We start from the raw sequence: 24,203 nt of genomic DNA, 5'->3' as shown, positions 1-24,203 counted from the left end.
TGCACCATCTCCTGAGGTAATGAAATATTACTATAAGGTGATTGAATTTTTGAAAACGGGAATTTTGCCCAAGAATATTGATTGGCAGAGGATTGATAGGACAGCTCAGGAGGCAAAGGAGTTGGTACATGTGTATAAATGAAAGATTGTTGCAGGCGTTCCAGCATTATAGTGGTAGAAAAACAATTGAGGCATAAGACATGTTCCATTGTGTGTTCAGATTTGTGGAAGGGTTGAGATCTGAAATTAGCAAGATGATTAAGAATCATTTGATTTTCTGGCAAGCAAAGCCGATTGCTGAGGTGTTACAGTATGGGAAATACTGTAGTGATGAGACTGAGTTGAAGCAGAAAAAGTTGAAAGAAAAGGCGATGGTGATGCAGATTAAAGCAGCTCAGATGGGAGTGCAAGGGAATTTTCTGCAACAGTTACCGCAGTAGCAGCAGGAAAACATGATGTTTCAGCCCCAAATGAGAGGTAGAGGTCGTGAGGACATATGACTCGTAGTCCCGACTTAAGTACTGTAGGGGTTCAGAATGATGTGCAGGGAATGAAGAAGTTATTGCCATGTCACGTTTGCGGAGCTGTTGGACTTTGGAAACGGGAGTGTCCAATGATGGTGCAGGAAGATGTCGTTCAGAAGAGTAATGACATCAACTCATTTCAGAACGTGAGAGGACCGAAAGTGAGAGGTCCTAATTATTTTTTTTTAGAATATTGTGAATCAAATGCAGAATTTCCAACCAGTGCAGCAGGCGCAAATGCACGTGTACAAATGACACAGTTGCAGCCAATGCAACAGCAGGTTCCCATGGTACCTAGACAGCAGATTCAAATACCTCAAACCCCAATGGAACAGCAACAGATGATGCTCTCTCAACTGGTCATGGGTCAGAGGCTTAACCAAAGTGATAGCACAGTGCATCAATTCCCGTTACACAGTGAGAATGGAACAAACGATGATTGGACGAGTGACAGTTCAGATGAGGAGCCGTGTGTTTGTGCAACCTCCCTAGAAGTAGATCAAAGAGGTCCCCATGTGAAGGGGAAGGTTATGGGTCACAGAGTTTAATTCTTGGTTGATACAGGAGCTACACGCTCTACAATGAGAAGTGCAGAAGTTCCAAATTTGCCCCTCTCAGGTAGATCAGTTCAGGTTGTGGGAGTAGTGAACCAGTATTTGACTAACCCAAATACAGATCCAGTTCAAGTTGAGATTGGCAACTTTTGGGGATTGCATACATTTGTAGTCTGTGATTCAAGTCCGGTATACCTTCTGTGAAGAGATTTGCTGTGTAAAACTTAGTGTTTGATTACTTGTTCAAATGATGGGATTGAGATTCAGACAAATAGTGATGATGAAGATGACCAAGCCCCAGAGACAAAGTGTGAAACTACAACTGACGAATACCCTCTGATATCATTTTCCCTGATGTTCACAGTGAAAGAGCGTCATCCTGATTTGCAGGGAACGGTTAAAGAGAAAGTGTGGGATTTGACAGGAAAAGAAGTGGGTCGGATAAAGGGAGTTGAGATAGTGAAAGTTACTGTGAAACCGAATGCAGTTTTTTCTCAACTTCTGCAGTACTACATGCCGCAAGATATCCTTATGAAAGTTGCCCAGATAACTACAGACTTTGTAAAGCAAGGGGTTTTGAAGGAAGTATTGAACAGCCCATGTAATTCACCGATAATGGGTTTGCAGAAGCCCTGTGGGAGAGTTCGAATTGTCCAGGACTTGAGAAAAATAAATGAGAGTGTGGTCAAATGTTGTCCCGTGGTGCCAAATCCAGCTGTGATAATGTTTCAGATTCCATGTGATGCTAAGTGGTTCACTGTCATTGATTTGTCACAAGCCTTCTTTTCTGTGCCTCTTCATGGGGATAGCCAATTTCTCTTTCTTTTTAAATTTCTGAATCAAGTTTATTGCTGGTGCAGAATTCCTCAAGGGTTTTCAGAGTCACCTTCCATATTTAATCAGATCTTGAAAAAGAATTTGGAGTTGTTGGATTTTTTTTTCCAATCGACCTTGGTGCAGTACATTGATGACTTGCTGATCATGTCCAAAACAAGGGATGAGTGCAAGTATGATACAATTGCCCTGTTGAACCCTTTGGGAAAGAATGGTCACAAAGTGTCTCCATTTAAATTGCAATATTGTCAAAAAGTAGTGAAATATTTGGGTCACCATATTGAGAAGGGTTCAAGAAAGATATTGAGAGAAAGGATTACAACCATATTGCAGATAAATCCCCCGACCACACAGAGAGATATCAGGATGTTTTTAGGGATGGTAGGCTATTATCGCCAATGGATTCAAAATGTTTCAGTCATTTCGAGACCATTGCAGAAGCTGGCTCATAAAGGAAGTCACTGATCCTATAGTGTTAGACCAGGCTGGAATGAAAGCGTTCACTGAGTTGAGAGAGTCTGTGCAATGCTCCAGCGTTGAGTATGCCTGATTACACTAAACCTTTCACATTGTATTGTCATGAGCATGATGCATGTTCTTTGTCTGCCTTGACACAGGTCCATGGAGGTGTAAATCGCCCAGTAGCATATTTTTCAGCTACTTTGGACCCAGTTGCAGCAGCCTTACCAGGTTGTTTGCGTGCAGTTGTAACAGTTGGTCAAAGCCTTACACAGTGTGAAGGCATTGTGATGGGACATCCCCTGACTGTAATGGTCCCTTACTCTATTGAGATTCTACTTACAAGGACGAAAACCCAAAACGTGACTAGAGCGAGGTCGACCAGATATGAAACGAGTATTCTAGGGTTACCAAATGTGTCATTGAAAAGATGTATGGTGCTGAACCCAGTGACCTTACTTCCAAATAAAAATGTTGAAATTGAAAAGATGGAAGATGTTGAGCATGATTGTCTTGAAGTGACTGACTGCACAAAACCGAGACCTGACATTAGAGACACCTGATTGGAAGAAAATTACCAAATTATCTTTGTTGATGTGCCTGAGAGACAATGCAGGGACACTGAGAGCAGGATATGCTGTGTGCACAATTACTGGTATTTTGGAAGCTTCTTGGCTTTGAGGAGTGTATTCTGCTCAAGTAGTGGAACTGGTAACCCTTACTAGAGCGTGCCATGTTTCTGCTCAGTTGAAAGTTACAATATATATGGCTAGCCAGTATGGATTTGGAAGAGTCCATGATTTTGGCCAGGTGTGGTCACAGAGAGGTTTCATGACCTCTTCTGGTTCACCAGTGAGAAATGTTGAGAGGATTAAGGAATTGTTACATGTTATTCAATTGCCTGGAAAGATTGTTGTGGTGAAATGCAGTGCACATCTGAAGTCGCAAGACCTTGACCCTCATTACAACCCTGGTGGTCGGTGATAAAGTGGCGGTTATACCACCAATAGGCCGGCGGTAATAAATATGAAATCATGACCACGGCGGAAACAGCTCATACAGACAGCCACTTTAACACACCATCCGCCAGGGCGGATTCAACAAGCACCCCGGTGGCCAGGCAGAAGACAATGTTCCGCCCACTGTATTTAAAGACACCAATCCGCCACCTTTTCCGGGGCGGTACCAACGGCATCAAAAGCCAGGCGGAAACAGAACACAGAAGGGAAACGACTCACCTCTGGAGACTCAGGGAAGAACCACGCCGCCATGGAGCCCGAGTTGCATGTGTTCCCCATGCTCTTCTACCTTGTGCTCCATTACGAACACCAACGCCGGTGAAAAAGACCACAGTGAGTACCTCCACCTAGCACACAGGGGAGTGGGGGAAGAAAAAGAGAGTGACACACACACGCAACACCCCCCCAGACCATACACACGAGCAGATGTAGCAACATAACATATCTACCCTGTACCCCTCAGGAATAATGCAAGGACAACACCAATAGATTAAAGTGAGTATAATAAGATAAATGTAGTAGTAATACATGCATCCAAATAAAAAATGTATATACATATTTACAAATGTAGGGACACTTCTCAGTCCTCAGTGTCCGTGGGCCACAGGGCCACATCACATAGTCCAAGGCCCCATCTTACTCCTGCAACAACACGGAGAGAACACTGCAGGGACATCAGTTCGAAAATAGCCAGGCACCTCAGGGGGACGGGGAACGGGGGGCACCTCAGCCGGAAGATGGTACAACGCCACTGGTCCTGGAGTGGGGACCATGCCCATTACTCTGTCCTGGGAAGTGCAAGGCCACAGTCCCTCAAGTGGGTGACTTGCCCACTGCTTGGTCCTGGGGAGTGCAAGTCCACAGTCTCTCAAGTGGGTGCCTTGCCCACTGCTTAGTCCTGGAGAGTGCAAGGCCACACTCTCTCAAGTGGGTGACTTACCCACTGCTTGGTCCAGGGGATTGTAAGGCCACGTTCACTCAAGTGGGTGACTAGCCCACTGCTTGGTCTTGGGGAGTGCAAGGCCACAGTCTCTCAAGTGGGTGACTTGCCCACTGCTTGGTCCTGGGGAGTACAAGGCCACAGTCTCTTAAGTGGGTGACTTTTTCCACCAGTTCTGGAGGGGGCATTGTGCCCAGTGAGCTTCATCCTGGAGAGGATGGGGTGAGTGGATGGCGTCTCTTCTGGTTCTGGAGGGGGCATTGTGCCCAGTGAGCTTCACCCTGGGAAGGATGGGGTGAGTGGATGGCTTCTCTACTGGTTCTGGAGGGAGCATTGTGCCCAGTGAGCTTCATCCTGGGAAGGATGGAGTGAGTGGATGGCTTCTCCACTGGTTCTGGAGGGGTCATTGTGCCCTGTGATGCAGATATTGGGGAGTGCAAGGTCACAGTCTCTCAGGTGGGTGTCATACCCACTAGATTTGCAGGGGGCAGGCGGCACAACAGCCTATGGACGCAAGACTGCACACACTGTCCGCTAGTGGTGACGGCTGCTCAGTGGTGGCAGTGGTGGTGCTGCTGGTGGAGCTGGAAGTGGTGGGGGGAGGCTCCAGCCCATCCCTTGCAGCCTTGGACGGTTGCCCACTGGGGCTGTTGCTGCTGGTGGCGGCGCAGGTGGAGGTGCTGGCAGTGGTGGGGGGGAGGCTCCAGCCCATCCCCTGCAGCCTCGGATGGCAGCCCACTGGGGCTGCTGCTGCTGTCGGAGGCAAAGGTGGTGGTGCGGGCAGTGGTGGGGGGAGGCTCCAGCCCATCCCCTGCAGCCTCGGAATGCTGAACCACCATGGTTGGTGGCGGGGGATCCGACTGAGTCCTAGCACCAGGACTCTTGTCCTTTCTGCCTGTTGGTGCAGGCCCCTTGCCCTTCCTGCCAGCAGCTGAGAATGGCTCCTTGCTACTTTTAGCAGCAGCTGGGGACTGCTCCTTGCCCTTCCTGTCAGCAGCCGGGGATTGCTTCTTGCCCTTCCTTTTAGCAGCTGGGGTGCCTCCTTGCCCTTCCTTTTAGCAGCTGGGGGTGCCTCCTTGCCCTTTCCTGCAGCAGCTGGGGGTGCTTCCTTGCCCTTCCTTGCAGCACTTGGTGCAGGCACCCTTTGGGTGTGGCTGCCTGCTGCCCGGGATCCTCTACCACCTGGAGTAGCTGTGGACACTACTGTGCCCATGGACTAGGTGGCTGAGGTGCTTGCCTGGGTTTTGACCACCCTGGCCTGACGTGAGGGATGGGGGGAGGGCTAGGGAAAAGGTCAATGGTGGCGAGGAAAAGTTTCTTAGGGACGTTGGGGGGGGGAAGAGGGAGATGGTTTGCGAGTGGAGGAAGAGGGAGTGGTTGTAGGAGGTGTCAGTCTGCTGTGTTTGGGTTCAGGTGCATGGGCTGGATGCTGTTGTGAGGTGGATGGCTATTGGGTGTCTGAGTGCTCACGTTTGTGTACCTTGATGGGGCAGACACAGTGGGAGAGGACATAGGGGATGTACGCATGGAAGTGGGGGTGGTGACTGCAAGTGAAGGGCATTTGCTGTTAGGTGTGCTGGTGATGGGCGTAGTGGATGAGGATGTAGTGCACGCAGGTGTGAGTGGAGACGATACTGGGAGGGAAGTGGACAACGAGGAGGAGGGGGCCACAGTGGAGGCAGTGGATGTTGGCATGTCTGATTCTGGATGGTGTTTGTGTGAGTGCCTGTGGGATGAAGTGTGGTGCTTGTGTTTGCCATGTCCACTCTTGGGTGTTTTCCTGGGTGCATGCTCGTCTGCCTGTGTACTTGGGATAGGTTGGGGTTGTGGAGAATGGGATTGGGTAGAGGAAGTTGAAGGGGGGGATGGTGGAAACAGGGACAATGGTTGCCATCAGAGAGGAGGACAGAGTCTGGACTGATTTCTGTTGGGCCACCATGCCAGTGTGAATGCCCTCCAGGAATGCATTTGTCTGTTGCATTTGGGCTGCTGCCCCTGGATGGCATTCACAATGGAAGACTGCCAACAGAGATGGATCGCAGGAGGTCAATAGCCTCCTCACTCAGGGCAGCAGAGCTAACTGGAGCAGGGCCTTATGTGCCTGGGGCAAAGGAGATGCCCACCCTCCTGGGTGAGCGGGCACGGGAAACTCACTGAGGGGCTGCTGGGAGGGCGGTGCTGGTACAGAGGGTGGCGGCTGTACCTGTAGCTTGGGTGGGCACAGAGGTGTCCGCCACCACCAGGGTCCTTCAATCGGAGGAGTAATCTGTGTCCGACTGTCCCCTCCTGTCTCTGCCATGGTGCACCCCTCGCCCTCCGTCCCACTGGTGCCCTCACCATCGGTGGATTCAGCATCCTGAGTCCTGTGGGATGCAGCTCCCTCCATTGCTGGTGCCTCTGCTCCTCTGCCTGATGATGCTAATGCACATAAGGACAGGGTGATGAAACAAAAAGGGGGGGGACAAAGGATACACCTGGTCAATGGTGGCATCAGCACAACCGTTGGCGTACACGACACACACAAACAGGGAACAGCCCTACGCACTAGGCAATGCACCAACAGTCACAATGCAAGTCACCAGCCCATGGATGTGGACACCTAATGCCAATTGCAGCATGCCTCTGACCCACAGACCCCTGCCCAGTAGTGGATGCCTACTAGCTTGCTTGGAGGACTTTCACATCAGAACCCTGCCCAACATGGGACCAACCCTGCAATACCAGGCCTGGCCTAAGGGCACCCACAGGGCCCACAACCCCCACCTGGATCCCACCTCAACAGGCTCAAGTCATATATTGGGCCACTGTACTCATCCCCTGGTGGCTGCTGTGATGTCCCCAAGCGCCCATCCAGCTCCGGATAGGCCACCGCCAGTATGCCGGCCATCAGGGGAGTCAGGGTTCGACAGGAATCCCTTCCTTGTTGGGAGGCCATCCCCAGCTGGGCCTCTGCCATCTTCAGTGCCCAGCGTCTCAGGTCCTAACACCGTTTCCGACAGTGGGTGCTCCGCCTGCTGTAGACCCCCAGGGTCCGCACGTCCTTGGCGATAGCACGCATATACCCTTTTTTTGATGGGCGCTGACCTGTAGGGAAATGGACACAGGGAAAAGTATTAGTACGACTGTCCTGCCTGTTACACTCATGGCACACCATGCCCCTTCCCATCCCCATTAGCACAGACATAACCCACCATACATGGTGCACGCTGCCCAGAGCCCATCCACTGCACACCCCCTAAATGAGGATTTCACACACAGCACTCCATGCATTGATGCACCATGCATTGTACTCAGTGTACTCACCTGTTGGTCTGGAGGCCCATACACCAGTTGGTACTGGGGTAGGACCCCATCCACCAGTATCTCCAACTCCACCGAGGTGAAGGAAGGGGCCCTTTTCCAGTCACACAAGCCATGGTTAGTTCCAGACACAGGTCACAGCAGCACGTGCAGCATAAGTCCTCTCCTGTTGAACGTCAGGTAGCACGGGAGTGAACAGATAGAAAATGGCGGTTACATCCATGGGCGTACATCATCATTGGCCACTGTACCCCATAGGACCCAATGTTAACCAGTGAGGACTTGCACGGCAGTTTTTAACCGCCTCCCGCAATGGTGCACAACGTCAGTGGAATGACCTCATTTCCACCTGTCCCTCCAAACAGGACATGCAGACGCCATTTCAGGGGGTGGGGGGGTGCAGGCCATGGCTCCTAACTGCCTCACAGTACACATATACACCATTTGGACCTCTCCAACAAAATACTGTTTCAATCACAACATGCATTGAAGTGTAGTGGTTGGAAATTAGAGATACTGACTAGCTGCTCAACATTTTGCCCCATAGATTGCAACCGCTGCGGATGAATAGGAGATGGAGACAACCCCCCGTGTACAGACCCCTGGTGGACTTGGCAACAATGGAGGACAGGCACATTATCCTCACCTACAGACTGGACAGAGCCACAATCACAGAGCTGTGTGCCCAATTGGAGCCTGACCTAATCTCTGCTATCCGTCACCCCAACGGGATCACACCTCTTGTGCAAGTGCTATCAGTACTCCATTTCCTGGCACCTGACTCCTTCCAAGTGACAGTAGGCTTGGCAGCAGGAATTTCTCAGCCAATGTTCTCAATAGAGCTGACCAAACTGTTATCTGCCCTGATTAAACACATGCACAGCTACATCGTGTTCCCAGAGGTGGAGGATTTGGCCACAGTGAAAGTTGACTTCTATGCCCTGGACATATCTCCAACATCATTGGTGCCATTGATGGTACATTTGTGGCATTTGCCACCCCACAGAAATGAACAGGTCTACAGGAATAGAAAAAGCTATAATTCGATGAATGTGCAAATGGTGTGTTTGGCGGACCAGTACATCTCCCATGTGAATGCCAAATATCCTGGCTCTGTGCCTGACGCCTATATCTTGAGAAATAGCAGCATCCCTTATGTGATGGCACAACTCCAGAGATACCAGGTGTGGCTAGTAGGTGAGGCCAAGGTCCCCACATAGTATATTTAGGTGTCTGAGGATGGGGTTGTCCCTAAGGGTTAGTGTGTGTCTCACAATTGTCCCTCGATATTTACAGGTGACTGTGGTCACCCCAACCTGTCATAGCTACTGGCCCCAGTGAGGAATCCCAGCACAAGGGCAGAGGAACGTTACAATGAGGCACATGGGAGAACAAGGAGGATAATTGAGCGGACCTTCGGCCTCCTGAAGGCCAGGTTCTGGTGCCTCCATCTAACAGGTGGATCCCTGTACTACTCACCCAAGAAGGTGTGCCAGATCATCGTGGCATGCTGTATGTTGCACAACCTGGCATTGAGAGTCCAGGTGCCTTTCCTGCTGGAGGATGAGCCTGGTGATGGTCTTTTGGCAGTGGTGTAGCCTGTGGACAGTGAGGAAGAGGAGGCAGCTGAAAAAGATGTGGACAACAGAAAAAACATTATCCAGCAGTACTTCCAGTGACACACAGGTAAGAGACTGTAACTCCTTGTCACATTTCAGTATACTTTTGGACATTGTACATGGCAGCCCCTTACCCTCTGTCTATGGCCACTGACTGTTCCCTTTGGATTCCCTTTTTTCGGATCTGTGTACCCCATTCTGGCTCCTGCTATGTGTGCCGGTGCTCACAACTGTCATACATTGGTATAATTCAATGAACATAGACGTTGCAATGCTTTGAGAATGTTGTAAGAATACATCTTTCCAATCATTACACTGACTCTAGTATGGTTTATATTTAAATGGTGTTTATTTTTTGTGCTATATAGTATGGGGGTATGGGCAAGGAGCTGGGGTGATGGTGGAGGAAGGTCCATGGTAGAGTCCAGTCTCTTGGTATCACAGGTGCATTGTCCATTGGGGCATAGGAAGGGGAATAATGGCAGTTCAAGGTGGACAGGGTGACATAGTGGGACATAAGGGTGACAATCAGGAGAGTCCTATTTCCTGGCGGGGGTCTTGGCAATGGTCTCTGTCTTCTGCCTGGATTGCAGGGACCATTTGCGGGGTGGTTCTCCTCCTGCAGGGGGTGGGGTGCTGGTGGCCTGTTGGTCCTGTGGCGGGGCCTCCTGTCCACTAGCCCCGGCGGAGGTGGAAGGCTGTTCCTCGGTTTGGCTAGTGTCAGGGGCCCTTTGTTGTGCCACTGCCTCCCTCATGGTCTTGCCCATGTCAGCCAGCACCCCTGCTATGGTGACCAGGATGGTGTAGATTTTGGTGAGGTCCTCCCTGATCCCCAGGTACTGTCCCTCTTGCAGCCACTGGGTCTCCTGTAACTTGGCCAGTACTGTGCCCATGGTCTCCTGGGAATGGTGGTATGCTCCCATGATGTTTGAGAGTGCCTCGTGGAGAGTGGGTTCCCTGGGCCTGTCCTCCCACCTGTCGCACAGCAGTCCTCCCAGCTTCCCTGTTGTCCTGTGCCTCTGTCCCGTGAACTGTGTGCCCACTGACCCCAGGTCCCTGATCGTCCTGTGTTTCTGGGGTTGCCTGGGGTCCCTGTAGTGGTGTACACACTGCTAATTGACGTGTCCTGGGGACAGTGGCATGGGCCCGCTGGGTGGATGCTGTGCTGGTGTTTCCCGAGGGGGGAGGCTCTGTGGTGGGTTGGGACTGTGGCAGGGAAACCGACTGTCCAGAGGTCCATGATGGGCCAGGTTGGTCATAGTGATCCAGGTGTACAGAGCTGCTGTCATCACTGTGGGCCTCTTCTGGGGGGGGACTGGATGTTGGTGGCACCTCCTCTCCGGTGATGTTGGGTAGGGGTCCTGTTGGGATGCAAATGCATTGTTATTGTATCTGTGTGTGCCATCTTGTGCAATGGGTGTGTTTCCCTGTATAATTGTGTTTTCCCTGTCGCCTTGGCCTTGTGTAAATTGCTGATTGTGTGGGATGGGTGAGTCCCTCTACTGGGCATGCTGTGGTGATGTATGCCCATGCAGGGCTGTGATGGGTGTCCATGCATTGTTGTTGGATGCAGGGCTTGGTATTAGGATGTGTGGGTTGTGATGGTGGGGTATATGTGAGGTGATGGAGTGATGGGAATGACGGTACAGGTGGGGGTATGTGTTGGCATGCAGGTAGGGTGGGGGATATAATGGTAAAGATTTGCCTTTACGAGAGTCCAGTCCTCCTGCTACTCCTGCCAGGCCCTCAGGATGCATGATCGCCAAGACTTGCTCCTCCCATGTTGTTAGTTGTGGGGGAGGAGGTGGGGGCCCACCGCCAGTCCTCTGTACAGAAATCTGGTGTCTTGAAACCACGGAACACACCTTCCCCCGTAGGTTCGTTCCACCTCTTCATGATGTCATCCCTGGTTCTTGGATGCTGTCCCAGGGCGTTGACCCTGTCCACGATTCTCCGCCAGAGCTCCATCTTCCTTGCAATGGACGTCTAATGCCCTTGTGATCCGAATAGCTGTGGCTCTACCCAGATGATTTCCTCCACCATGACCCCTAGCTCCTCTTCAGAAAACCTGGGGTGTCTTTGGGGTGCCATGCATGTGGTGTGAGTGATATGTGTGAGGTGATGTGTGGGGTGATGTGTTGGGGTGTGTATTGTGATGTGCGTGGATGGTGTATGAGTGATGGTGTTCTGTGCCTCTGATTGGTTTTGTGCTGTTTGCTTGTCTCTCTGTGCTTGGTCTCTTTTTTTTCGTTGAAAGGGTTGTGGGTAATGTGGGTGTGTGTTTTTTTATAGTGGTGTGGGTGTGTGGGTGTGGTGTGTGTATGTGTGTCAGGTGTGTGTATTTTGAATTGTCCAATGTGGTGTGGTTTTGTCAGTGGGTGTGTATTATGTGCGCGGAGGTATATACCGCCAATGGTTTACCGTGGTTGAAAGACCGCCGCGTTGATTCGTGGGTCGTGATACTGTGGGTGTATTCCTGTTGGCGTAATGGTGTGTGTTTTGGTACCGCCTGTTTATCACTGACGTTTGGTCTGGCGGACTTGTGTGGGTGTCTGTATTGTGGCTGTGTTCTCTGTGTGGGTCATAATACCCATGGAGGATTACCGCCGCTGTCACGGTATGTTGGCAGCCGTCGGCACAGCGGTAAGCGGGATTTACTGCCAGGGTTGTAATGAGGGCTTTAGTCTCCCACACTGCAGGCAATTCTTCCCGTCAAAATCCCGTAGTCTCATTAGAATAAAGAGAGCCTACGCGACAAAAGCACTCAGCTGACCTGGTGGGTCCATATTTTTTAAGGAAGTAAACACATTAAGGTTAATGATCAATGATTAATTGCGGGTACCTATTAGACCAACCAGCCTTAGGGTAGTCTTCCTCTAAACATTTGGCTGTTACCCTCCACTTTTTGCAGACATTCACCTTTGTTGGCTCTGGGACTCTGTGCACTATACCACCGCTAACCAGTGCTAAAGTTATTGTGCCCACTCCATAAAACCTGGTAAAATTGGATTACACCCTATTAACATATGTAATTTGTTTATAAGTCCCTTGTAGAGTGGTATACAATATGACTAGGACATGTGAACAGAGCCATTGGAATTATGGGGCAGGTGAGGGCCAAATTATGCTGCAGAGTTGAGCGTATTATGCATCAAGAAAAGTAAAATCATGTGGCGTAATGCAGCACATTTTGTGATAGTATTACTTCATTATTTTGCAATTTTTACTCTTGTTAACACTGTCTGAGCATTGGTTGTGCCTCATTACTATCAGTTTAACTCCCAAATATAGCAATAAGCAACAGAAAGGCAACAAGTCAAGCTTTGTAAAGGGCTTTCCACCAACCGGCAACATCTATCACTGTGTTTTTAGTAACTAATGAACAGTTTGAGCTAGAAACAATTTTTTGTTAAAATCTGTAGATTATGCAGCGGATGAATTATTATGGAGAATGCAGCAAATCTATAATTATGAAAAAATGCGGCCGCACAGTAGCATAACTCCAGTGGTCCTGCTTGTAGATTAAATGCTACCAGTCGAACTCCAACATTTATTGTGTCACCCACTTAAGTAATGCAAAAACAAAAAATGATGGATGGAATGCAGAGCAAATCAAACATTCACCCCCAGTCACAGATCTGGGTGTAATCCATCAGTTTTTTGCTTGCCATGCCATTATACTTACATCGCCCATTAAAACATGTGAGGTAGGCCATAGGTAGCCCACAGGACAGGCTGCATTGTAAAATAAAAGCTTGGACATGTACTTTTAAGTTTTACATGTCCTGGTAGTTAAACACTTCTAAATTTGTTTTTTCACTACTGTGAGGCATACCTCACCCATAAGATAACATTGGCTTGACTTATTACATTTAGTAAGTGCTAATATTGAACCCAGGACTACCAAAGTGACTCTAAGGGCAGGCTAGCTGACCTCCTGATCAGAGTCTCAGGGGCAGAAAAGGCTCCAACCATCTTGAACCCTTACATGGACCCAGCCTGAGTGAGACCTGAAATCCCAGGTGATACCCCCCCAGTCCTGGACCCTTGGTTGTGGTATTAAAGGTGCCCAGATAACCAAAATTAAAAACTTTACATTTTTGGCAAAAACAGTTTTGAGCACGGAGGGGAGACCAGGACCAACCTGATTGTTTATCTGGACAAGGTGCATCGCTGGTTGGCCTGAATTCTGTTAGTACCTGCTATGTTCGTTGTTCTCCAAAGAAACAAATCCTGTTCGCTAAAGGGACATCCAGCCTTGTGGAACTTTGCTCGGCTACTGCCTCCTGCTTCCTACCACTGTTGATTTTTGACTTCGGAAAAAGAAACCAAGGGCCTGATTTAAATATTGGCAGACAGGTTACTCTGTCACAACGGTGACAGATATTTCATCCCCCGAAATCTAAATCCTCTAGATTTTGACAGACAGGATATCTGTCACCATCGTGACAGAGTAACCCGTCCGTCAATATCTAAATCAGGCCCTTAATCCAAACATACAAATCTTCACCACAACCTTATCCAGCTGTTCCCTGGCGACAACGCCTTCTCCTTGGACTCCCCCAACCCATCCCCCGCAGCATTGCCCTGCTAAACTTCTACCTTCTCAGATATGTTTTCCTGAAATGTCTTTTAAGTCTAAGCATTGACCGGGTCCAATACACTTTTTGTACCTGACTTGCACTCCATCGTAGTCGGACATATTTTTTTACTTTGTTCTGGTCTAGCAAGATTAGATTTCTGCGGTTGGCAATTTGATCTCTTAGGTGCTAGGTTTTACCTTAAGCTTAAAAATTCATACCTCCAGTTCTACTGATTAGCTTTTTGTTGTTTTGGTGTCAAATAATTTATTCAAATGTATTTACTTTGTTACTGTTTGTGTGCTCCATACATACTTTACATATTGCCTCTAAGTTAAGTTTGACTGCTTTTGTGCCAAGTGATCAGAGGATTAATCACAGATTAATTTAGTGACCTTTGTGGCTCACCTGACCGGTATTGCAGCTGTTGCTTGAAACAGAATTATCCTATTTAATTACCAACCCAATTTTTCAAAGTACCAATTTTTATTCAAGTTTTTTCATTCTTCTCTGGCCTTCTGTCTCAAAGCCTAAGATTGTGACTGGATTTTACTTTTTAATTTACTTACAGAGACACCCCCATCTCCCATTCTCCCTAACCTCTTGAATACAGTTTCAATTTACTTTACCCTATCTCTAGTACTATTCCTAATTCTCACCCTACCTACCCCTTCCCTTTATCATAACGCTAAAGCTTTCCGTCACTCTAAGCTATAATATAATATAATATAATATAATATAATATAATATAAAATAATATAATAGTAGTATAGTATAATATAGTATAGTATAGTATAGTATAAAATAATCCTTCCGCCAATACTTATCTTTAACTTTCCACATCATTTCCTTTTTATGTTTTTTCTCTCTCGTTTTTTCCCTCCAAGAGTTTCTATCCCACTTATCTTTTCTGAGAAAAAGACCCGTCACATAAATCCCAGCTCGTTTCTAATCACTAAAGCAGCAGGGTACAAAGTCATGTTCAGAGTGCGCTGTGCTCTTTGGTGCTTAAGGAAGGTAAGGCCACCCCCACTACTTTAATCCTGGCCTGACCCACAGGCTGGTAGATATCATTGTGGGGCTTTGGCCCAATGGGCACATACGAGTTGGCATCTGAGTGTATACAGAGGCAGCTAAAATTTACTCAGGGGCTACAAGGCCCATATTTATGGATGGTTAGCGTTGCATTAACGCCAACTGCGCTAACCTAACTATATAATGAAATTTTGACGCTAGACCTGTCTAGCGTCAAAATATTGGAGTTAGCGCCATGTTTAGGATGCGCAAAACCACCTTGCATCAATGAGATGCAAGGTAGGAGTTCCCGTCCTGAACATGACGCTAAACCCTTAGTGCCATATTTACCCCCAGGCTTACAAAAGATGCACAAGGAGGAGGTGGGCCTTAATAATGGTGCTAAGCCCGCTTAGCACCATTATTTAACTCCTGGGTCAGATCAGGTGTTAGGGTGCAGGTAGGTCCATTTCCATGGCAAAATACAATGGAATGGGCACAAAGATGCCACCCCAAGCCCCAGCAACACCTCCACCAACACCACAGGGACACTACAGGAGGGGAGACCCCATACCAGGTAAGTTTAGCTGAGTATATTTTATTTATTTTATAAGTACCATTCGGGGCTCTTACATGGGACCCCCTGCCTGTCACTGGGTATTTTGGGCTTGCCCAGGGGACACGGGTCCCCTGTGGTGGCCATTGAAGCGGTGGGCATGACTCCTGTCTAAACTTAGACAGGAGTAATTTTTTGGCTACTTGTACATCAGAAAATGATGCTAGGCTGATTAGCGGCAGAATTTTTGCCACTGATCAACCTAATGTAATTTCTGACCCACTAGCACCATTCCCCCTAATGCCATATCCCCCCCCCCAACCCCTGGCTACCATCTATTCATTTGATGCTAGCCATTCCTTAGCATCATTGTGTGTTATTACCTAAATATGGTGCACAGCTGGCGCTATGGAATGGCGTTAGCTCTCGCTAAATAAAATGATGCACAACTGCATTAGCGAGTTTTGCACCATTTTCCATAAACATGGGCCTAACTTTCTTGGCTCCAAACGATATTACCTGTTACTTGCAGACCATACATGACTCCGGAAGTAGATCACCATCCAGTCACCATGGGCTTTGTAGCTCCCACTAGTTGAGTATCTCTTTCGTCATACAAGTACCTCCACAAGTCTAGTAGTGACCTCCCATCATCTCCTCTTTGCCATCTTCCCCTCGCTAATCACCCTCAGGTTTTCATCCCAAGGGTTCTAAGTTAATCGAGTCCTCTTTGGCATCTCCATGGTTCTTGACTTCAAGTATCCGTCCTGCAGAGACAGAAAGGAGGTGCCTGACTGTGTGATATACAGTACATCATGCCTATTTGCGATTGCATTATCAACCAGTCATTGTAACGAACACATAAACCTCCTATACCCTCAAAGCAATTTCTGGTGATACACCTGAACATTAGTGCACAGACTAACCAGAGGCTGTAGCTCCTACATTTTGTACAATTTATTTACAGCCACATTTATCTTCAAAAAAGCGGCAGCCCGGGGCAAATAGTTGAACCTTGGTAGCCCTCAGAGCAGCGCTGCCTTCAGGGAGTGGCTTCTCGTAAGAAACTGACTCAAAGTCGTCTAACTGGAACTAAAGGCGACACCATGGGTCTGCCTACCCGTTGGTGGCATTGCACCAAACTTCTCAAGCATGACATGCGAGCCCTGACATTTACATTAGGACTACAACGGCACTGATCCAACTTTAAGGGTGGATTGGGTTTTATACGTGTAAAACGTGTCATTACCTAAGGTACAGGCTACACTGATGCTAGCGAACTGGAGAAGCCAAACAATTTAAACTGCAGGACAGGTCAAGTCAGGAGAGCGTCAACACTTCCGCATTGAAGAAGACATTGATTAATTCAAATACAAACAAGTTGTGGAGTCAGGTACTTTCTGAAAGGGCCTTATCCACTGTCAGCTTATTATGAGTCTTTCCGGGTACCGGGGTGTTCCAGGAGCAGGGAATCCCAAGCTAGTCGGCTTTGCATCTGTCGCCCGTTAATGCGGTGCCTCTGGTACCATCCCCTGATGACAGATGTCACTAACAGGTTTTCACTGCGAACCCGAAAAATGGAAGATAAGACCCAGACCACGGCATAGCAGCATGCGTGACACTGAACTCTGAAACATAGTCTTCTTGAGAACCCTAGAAAGATGCTGGTAACAAAACACCATCTGTCATGTTTTACCTGAACTTTATAATGAAAACTTACAGAAACAACAGCCAACGGGTCACAGTCGTTTATCTCAGGATGCAGGTCCGTGCTGAACACAAGCCGTGTGAGATCGGCAGACTCTCTTCTGTCCTGTTTCTCCTGACCCCACACAGTCACACATGAAGCACCAAAAATGTGCTAAAGTTTACCCAGGCAGCATATCGGCATGAGCCGTGAGACCGCAGTGTGATCCCTCACCAACCTATGTAACAGCCTTCGCAGTACAGGCAGCCAATCAGTGCACTGCTCACGCCACATCACCTCATCATCTCTGCCATAGCTTAAAAGATGTGGCTCAAACATCAGTCTTATCGGGGATACCAGACAAGCGTCTGTCCTGGTGCAGTGTAAAAGCACCCACGCTCCAGTGGTGGTATTCCAACGTGTGGGTGGGCCACCCCTGAGGATCATGAAGGGTGATCAGAGGACACAAGGCTCTAGTAAGAATGTAGGACTGAAGCCCCTGTGTGTGAGTGAAGTCTGGACTGCCTCTGCTCGAGCTGTACTTGATGTGTGTGGGATGACAGCTTGCACTGTCCTTGCCAGCACTGCTCCTGCTTTGTGCATGAGGGAGAAGCTTGCACTTCCAGCATCTGTGCCACACATCCTCCCTGCGTGAGAAAGGTTTTCCTTCCTGCTGTCTGAGCTGTCAGTGTCCTGCCTCTATTTTAATATCTGGGCTGCAACCACTGAAAGAAAAAGATAAAGATTGCTCTGTCAAAGGTGCTGCCAGTGTTGGACTCTTTCTGTCTCCTAGAAACGTGCACTGCCTCTGTGTGTACTGTATCCTACATGTGTGAGGACACTGTACGTCATAATGGCTTTTGCTGTATGTGTTTCATGTTCATGGAATCACAGCATCTATTGTTTCTCTGGTCTTGTGCAGTTTTTTTGCTGTTGTGCTGAGCACATATGTATGGTAGGGAAGCCTGCACATCTGATGTCAGTTCTGATCTTCTCTGAGTGTGAAGAAAGTTGGCACTGCTCCTCCTGGTGCTGCAGATTTCACGTGACAGGAAAGTTTGCAGTATTAATCTTGTGCTGTAGCTGCGGTCATTTTTTTAAGCATCTGCATAGAGCACTTCCACACCCCATATGGCACCACAACACTTTCAAAACCTGGACGCCCTTTCTTTGAGGTTCTAAGGTTTCTGTTGTTTGGTTGTTTATGGCTGTGTGTGGTTCTTTCTGTTTAGAAGCGGTTTGTTTGTTAAATGGCTAGTTTAGTGATGGTTGATGAGCGTTTCCCCAGTAGACTGGATGCCCAGGGTCCGGGGACCACTGTCGTTAAATGTCTGCCTGCTCTTCTCTCTCTTCACACATATAAACGACATCCGAGTTCTTAATCTGCTGCCAGCAGCCTTTCCTGTCGCAGTCCCAACCCTCTTCTGCCGTGGCAACCTGCCAAGGATTTAGGGCGTGTGAAATTCACGTAAACTGCTTTTGCATCATTATGTGAAATTTCATACGACGTTGCATGAAATTATGCACTATTATGTGAAATGTAAAACTGGCATCTAACCTTACATTTAAGAATTATATGTGTCTTTGCCTCCATTTTGGGTATGAGGGGGAATTTAGCACCGAAAGCAGAAGCTAAGCAGCCGCAGACACTTGCATCCTGGTTGCTAATATGGTTGTTGGGTTCTTCTGCTAAAGTTTTGCCTCCAAGAGCTTGTAATTACGCGATGCAGCATAACACTATAGTTTAAAGAATTAACAAGGGCAATGCTAAATTACTGAAATAAGTGAGATTAGGGGGTCGTGATGGAAATTCACCTGGGCATATCAGAAACCATAGGAATCCGAGGCCCTACGAAAGAACGACAACAATAGATTTGTTTGTTAGCAAAGGCTCTTCTGCAGAAACAGAAACGAAGGTTTTTGCAGTTCATTAAGATTATCTAAAAACTGCATGAAGTTGTTTTGTTATTTGATTAATGTTTTTACGGGGTAACAAAAGGCAGGCAGACATAGGGAATAACAAACGGATGCATCAAGTGACGTGCCCTCTTGTACAGATAGTATGTGGAAATCCTCCTCTAGGTTTTTGATTGTGCAATGTGCACCAGTGACCCCTCGGCACAGACAGCTGTACGACCAGCGAGCTGCTGACTTTTATACTCTGTTGGGCCATAAAGTAACTCAAAGTGGAATGTGACACATGGAGCTGAAAAAAATGCCCCCGAAAAAAGGAAAAGATTGGTGAATCTGTGACTTTTATTGAGAACCTTAAGGGAGTGGACCAGTTTTTGTTCTGCAGAGGGTGAGCTATATCATACCTTTTGCTGGTCACCATTGCATGCTCTGCTCATGCATAGGGCCAGATTTACATGAAAGTGGTGCATCAGCATTGAAGCTCCACTTTTCTTGTGCCCCCATACCGGCACCCAACGACACCAAGGGTAACCTGTATTTACAATGTAGTGCACCATGGCACACGTTATGCCAATAGTGTCAGAATGTTTGGTGCTATTGTGGCGCTTTGCTGCACTAGCGTCAAAAATAGTGATGCTAGTGCAGCAAAGTGCAGGGAGACGCATTGATTACAATGGGTATATCCTTTTAACGCCTGCTTTTAGCGGGTGTTAAAAATGAAGCCAAACAAGCCGCAGTGAAATCTTGTAGATGTGTCATTTTTACAGGCCTCCTAAGGCCAGAAAGCCACCCATGTATACATTATGCCTGGTGCAGTCATTATGTGGTGCAAAGGGGGCAAAGTGGTGCAATGCATGCATTGCTCCACTCTGTACATCTGGTGCGTTGAAAATTGCCTCATTGAGCCAATTACTGTAAAAACAAATTACACTAGTGTGGCGCAAGGAGGGGCTAGGGCCTTGTAAATCGGGTCCGTAGTAACCAGATTTACCGTTGCATTTTTCCCTTGTTCCTCTCCTATTTGAATATCCAGCATTCTCCTTCCTGTCAGTACATGGTAGGCAGTTTATTCATTCCTCACTCCTGTACCCGTCTCACAGGCAGTGCCTGGGCCTTTAAAAGTAAAGGAGGGAGAGTGCGAGAGGGAGGCAAGGAGAAGGTGAGGTGAGAAATGGGAACAAAGGAGGAATAGAAGGGAGAAAATAGAGTGTGGAGGTAGCAGAAGACGGGGGAGAAAGAAAGGAGAAGGAGTTAGGATGAGAAAGATGGAAATGCAGAGAGAGAACTGCTAAGGTCAGGAAATGAGGGATGGAAAGGAGCGGGGCAGAGATAAGGGGGTAGGAAGAGTGAGGCATATGAAGGATGTAGACGACAACAACAGTAAAGAGGAGAGAGGGGAAGAAAGGAAGGGGATGAGGGAAATCATGGAGTTGCTGTAAAAGAACAGGAGACGATTGATCAAGAGGAAGAATGAAAGGGCAGAACAAAGTAGCAAGGCGAAAAGGAGAGGTGAACTATGGTGGTAAATAAGGTATAATGTGCTGCAAAATGCACCTTTTTTCCATTTTGAAAAAAAGTGAGTGGAGAACCACTGGAGCCCACATTGTGGTGGGTTTGCTCTTTCGCTTTGCTTGTCACTGTGCAGTGTGAGGGCTGATACTGTAGACAACATTTTCCAGGGCTGCTCTGCGTTCCCAGTCCCACCCTACTTCCCTGCTTTCCATGCTGGAGAGTGGGTGGTGAGTGGTCCAAACTCCACTCGTTGAGTGATGTCCTGGCTCACTTTGAGTCTCTCACCTCCGGGATGATCATTGCCCCATAGGCTCCTGACACTTATTAGGACACAGACGGGCCTCCTCAACCCAGTGGCGTAGCCTGTGTGTCATGAGCCCTAGTGCAAGGAAGGAAGTGGGGCCCGGCCACTGTTTGAACTGTGAAATACAGCAATAATCAGGGATCAGTAGTCCTCTCAGGCCTCTAGGCCCCGGTGCCACTGCACCTGCTGCACCAATGGAACCTACACAGAACAAATACATCTCTTTTTCAAAGCACCTGTGGCTGAATTACATTAGATGTCATAGTCAGCGCTGTGGTTGATGCTAAAAAATGTGGGTGCAGTGTGCCTGTATGTTACATAATTTTGGTAAATTGGACTCGGTTCGTGGAGCAACTAGTCCCATTATTTAGCTTACTTTCGTGTATTCTCTGTAGTGTATACAGTGAGTGTCTGCAGAGGGGTACAGCAAGAAGGCAATGCTCAGGACATTCATGAAAACCAGATGCTGACCCTTCACTGAAGCTGAGTGGCCTCACCCATCCTGTGGACATGTGGAGAGTTAGAATACACCTACTGTGCCCACAAAGCTCAGATTCAGCTAGGGCCGGTTTTAGGGTGGTATGAACGGTGCTGCTCCACCTAGCACTGACCTCCGGGTAGGGTTGAGGGGGGAGGACTTCGGTGTACAGAAATAACATGGTTTAAAAGTACCTGCTGCAGAGTTCCTTGTGTGTTCAGCAGTTGTGAGGCAACAGCAAAAATGTCCAGATAACTGGTGCTTAATGTTCCTGCTTGGAGATCAGAGTTTTGTCTCGTGGCTGTTTCCATTTAAAATAAAGTAACCTAGAGAGTTAATTTCCCTGCTGCAAAGAACGTGGCACACGCAAATCATCAAACTGTTTTTAATCTGGTTCACTTAATAGGTTAATGCTTTTGTGACCCTTTTGCTCCCTGCAGTTCACGAGTTACAACCCCAAAATATAACAGTGAGCTATGAGCTGTCATCAAAGAGCTGCATGCAAACTGCACGGTATTGATTAGAGCGTTATGTTTTTCCCCAGCCTTTCACGATCCTAATGTTGCTAAAAAGGGTTAATTTTGGTAGAAATACATTCTTATTGGTAAAGCCAGACTATGTGGTAGGTTATAAATTCTGATTTGGTGCTTCTACAGACCAAAATCTGCCTACCAGTATGGATGACGTGATTTTGACACCTTGTAATCCTGTTTGTCTTTTGTAACGTTTCCTATAGACTGTTTTTCACATGTATGATTCATTGTCCCTGTATAGTGTGTATGATCTAAAGTGCTCTGACACACTCTACACTGGTATTAGTAGCGCTATAAAACAAATTAAATGCATTTGAGAGAGGGGCTATGGAGAGATGAGGGGTAATGGTGGAGCATGGTACTGAGTGGATTTGTGGATGGGGGCACCAAAACACATTGTCGTATGGGGCGCACTGAAGCCAGCCCTGAATTCAGCAGAGTATGTCTTACACTCACTGACTGAAAAAAAGCTGCAGGGAGATAGTGCAACACTAGATAATATTCTCTCTAGCCTTTGCAGTGGATTGCCAAATGAGGAAGAAGGAAACTCCTCATAACAGGTTGCGTTCCAAGGTGTAGTTTCCTTGTTCCTGTTCAGGCAGAGTCCCTTTGTTATAAAGTGTACAGACGTTAATTCATTCCATACAGGTAGAGTAAGAGTGTGTTGGCACCAAGTTAAGATAAAGAGACTTAAATCTTTAGAAGTTGTCACATTCCCGGAACCAGATAACATTCACTGAGCATGGAAGTCCTATTTTAGGTCTGGCTGGGAGACAGCCTTAGCTGCCTCGTCAGACTATTGTATTTCCAAAAACATCATACCTAATATACATACATAGTGGGATTTCATCTTTGAGCCTAATATTTTTTCATCCAAATTTTCCTTGCATCCACCACAGCATACAGTGTGGGTCAATGGGTCAGCACGCTTTACCGGCTGGCTCCTTTTACTTGAAGTGAATGCACAAAGCCTGTGAACATTGTTCACATCAACCTAAAAATAGCTCCTTTCTGGTAAGTGACAAAGCTAGTTTAAAGTGTACATTTTTGTATTACATTTTATAATCATTTTGTTATTTATTTTTGCAGGGACTTTGGGTGCCTGTTTAGATGGTGTCTTATTTTTCATCTCCTTTTCATAATGCTATTATAATGTATTTAAGTGCCATTAAACCATTGTAGCTGCCTCCAATATGATTGCTTGTTACATTATGATTTGATCTTGTAATATTCATAAACAATACTTCTACTAAAATGCATGACACAAATGAAAGGCTTTTTAATTAAAAAAAACAAAAAAAACAATGGGAACTATTAAACCTGTCATAGACCTCAGTGAATTTATTTTAAATGTATTTTTTTTAATTGGAAGCACATTGTGGCCACATTTAGCTAGCAGCATATATTATTTTTATTTTTTTGGCATAGGCTTCCAATAAAAGTCTTTCAAAAAGTAACCAGCATTCAACACCGTCTCCCAGAGCATGCTCGTCAACAGACCACCAGATCAGAATCAGAGAAGATGCATTATAGTGGACAACATCATTCCTCACGCGGCGCACACAGAAAGTCTGTCTCCCCCCTTCACCTTGCACCCCAAGAGCACCACCTGAGGTGTCCCCAAAGGCTCATCCCTCAGCCCCACTCTCTTCAACATCTACATGACCCCTCTAGCAGACATCGTCGGAACCCACAATATCAACATCATATTCTACCCCGACAACACCCAGCTCATCCTCTCATTCTCAGTAGACCCCATAACAACAATGACCAACTTCCACAACTTCATGATGAACGTCTCAGACTGGATGAAAGACAACTGTCTTGCGCTCATCACAGACAAGACTGAAGTGCTGATCTTTGGCACCCATACGTCCCCTTGGAATGACACCTGGTGGCCCGCCAAACTCGGACCCACCCCCACACCAAAAGACCACTTTTGCAACCTTGCCATCAACCTCAACAGCAAACTCACAATGAAGCAACAGATCAACACAGTCTCCTCAGCCTGCTTCCACACACTGCATGCTCAAAAGAATCTTCAAATGGCTGCCCCAAGCACCAGGAAAACAGTCCTGCAAGCCCTAATCACCAGCCATCTGGACTACGGCAACACACTCTAAGCAGGAACCACCATTGAACTCAAGAGAAGACTCATGACGATACAAAATTCAGTGGCCAGACTAATCCTCAATCTGCGCAAACAGACCCACATCACCCAAAACCTGAGGAACTTCCATTGGCTGCCCCTTGAGAAAAGATGCCAAGTAACAACTGATTGAATGATTGAACCAGTGCACAAGGTTGCTAAGGCCGGGCTTATTGGCTTTGCCAATGTTTGTTTGTTTTTTGGACTGGGCTAACTTGCAGCTTGTG

Source organism: Pleurodeles waltl, chromosome 12 (assembly GCF_031143425.1).
Source record: "Pleurodeles waltl isolate 20211129_DDA chromosome 12, aPleWal1.hap1.20221129, whole genome shotgun sequence".
Lineage (NCBI taxonomy): Eukaryota > Metazoa > Chordata > Amphibia > Caudata > Salamandridae > Pleurodeles > Pleurodeles waltl.
This window is presented reverse-complemented; position numbering follows the sequence as displayed.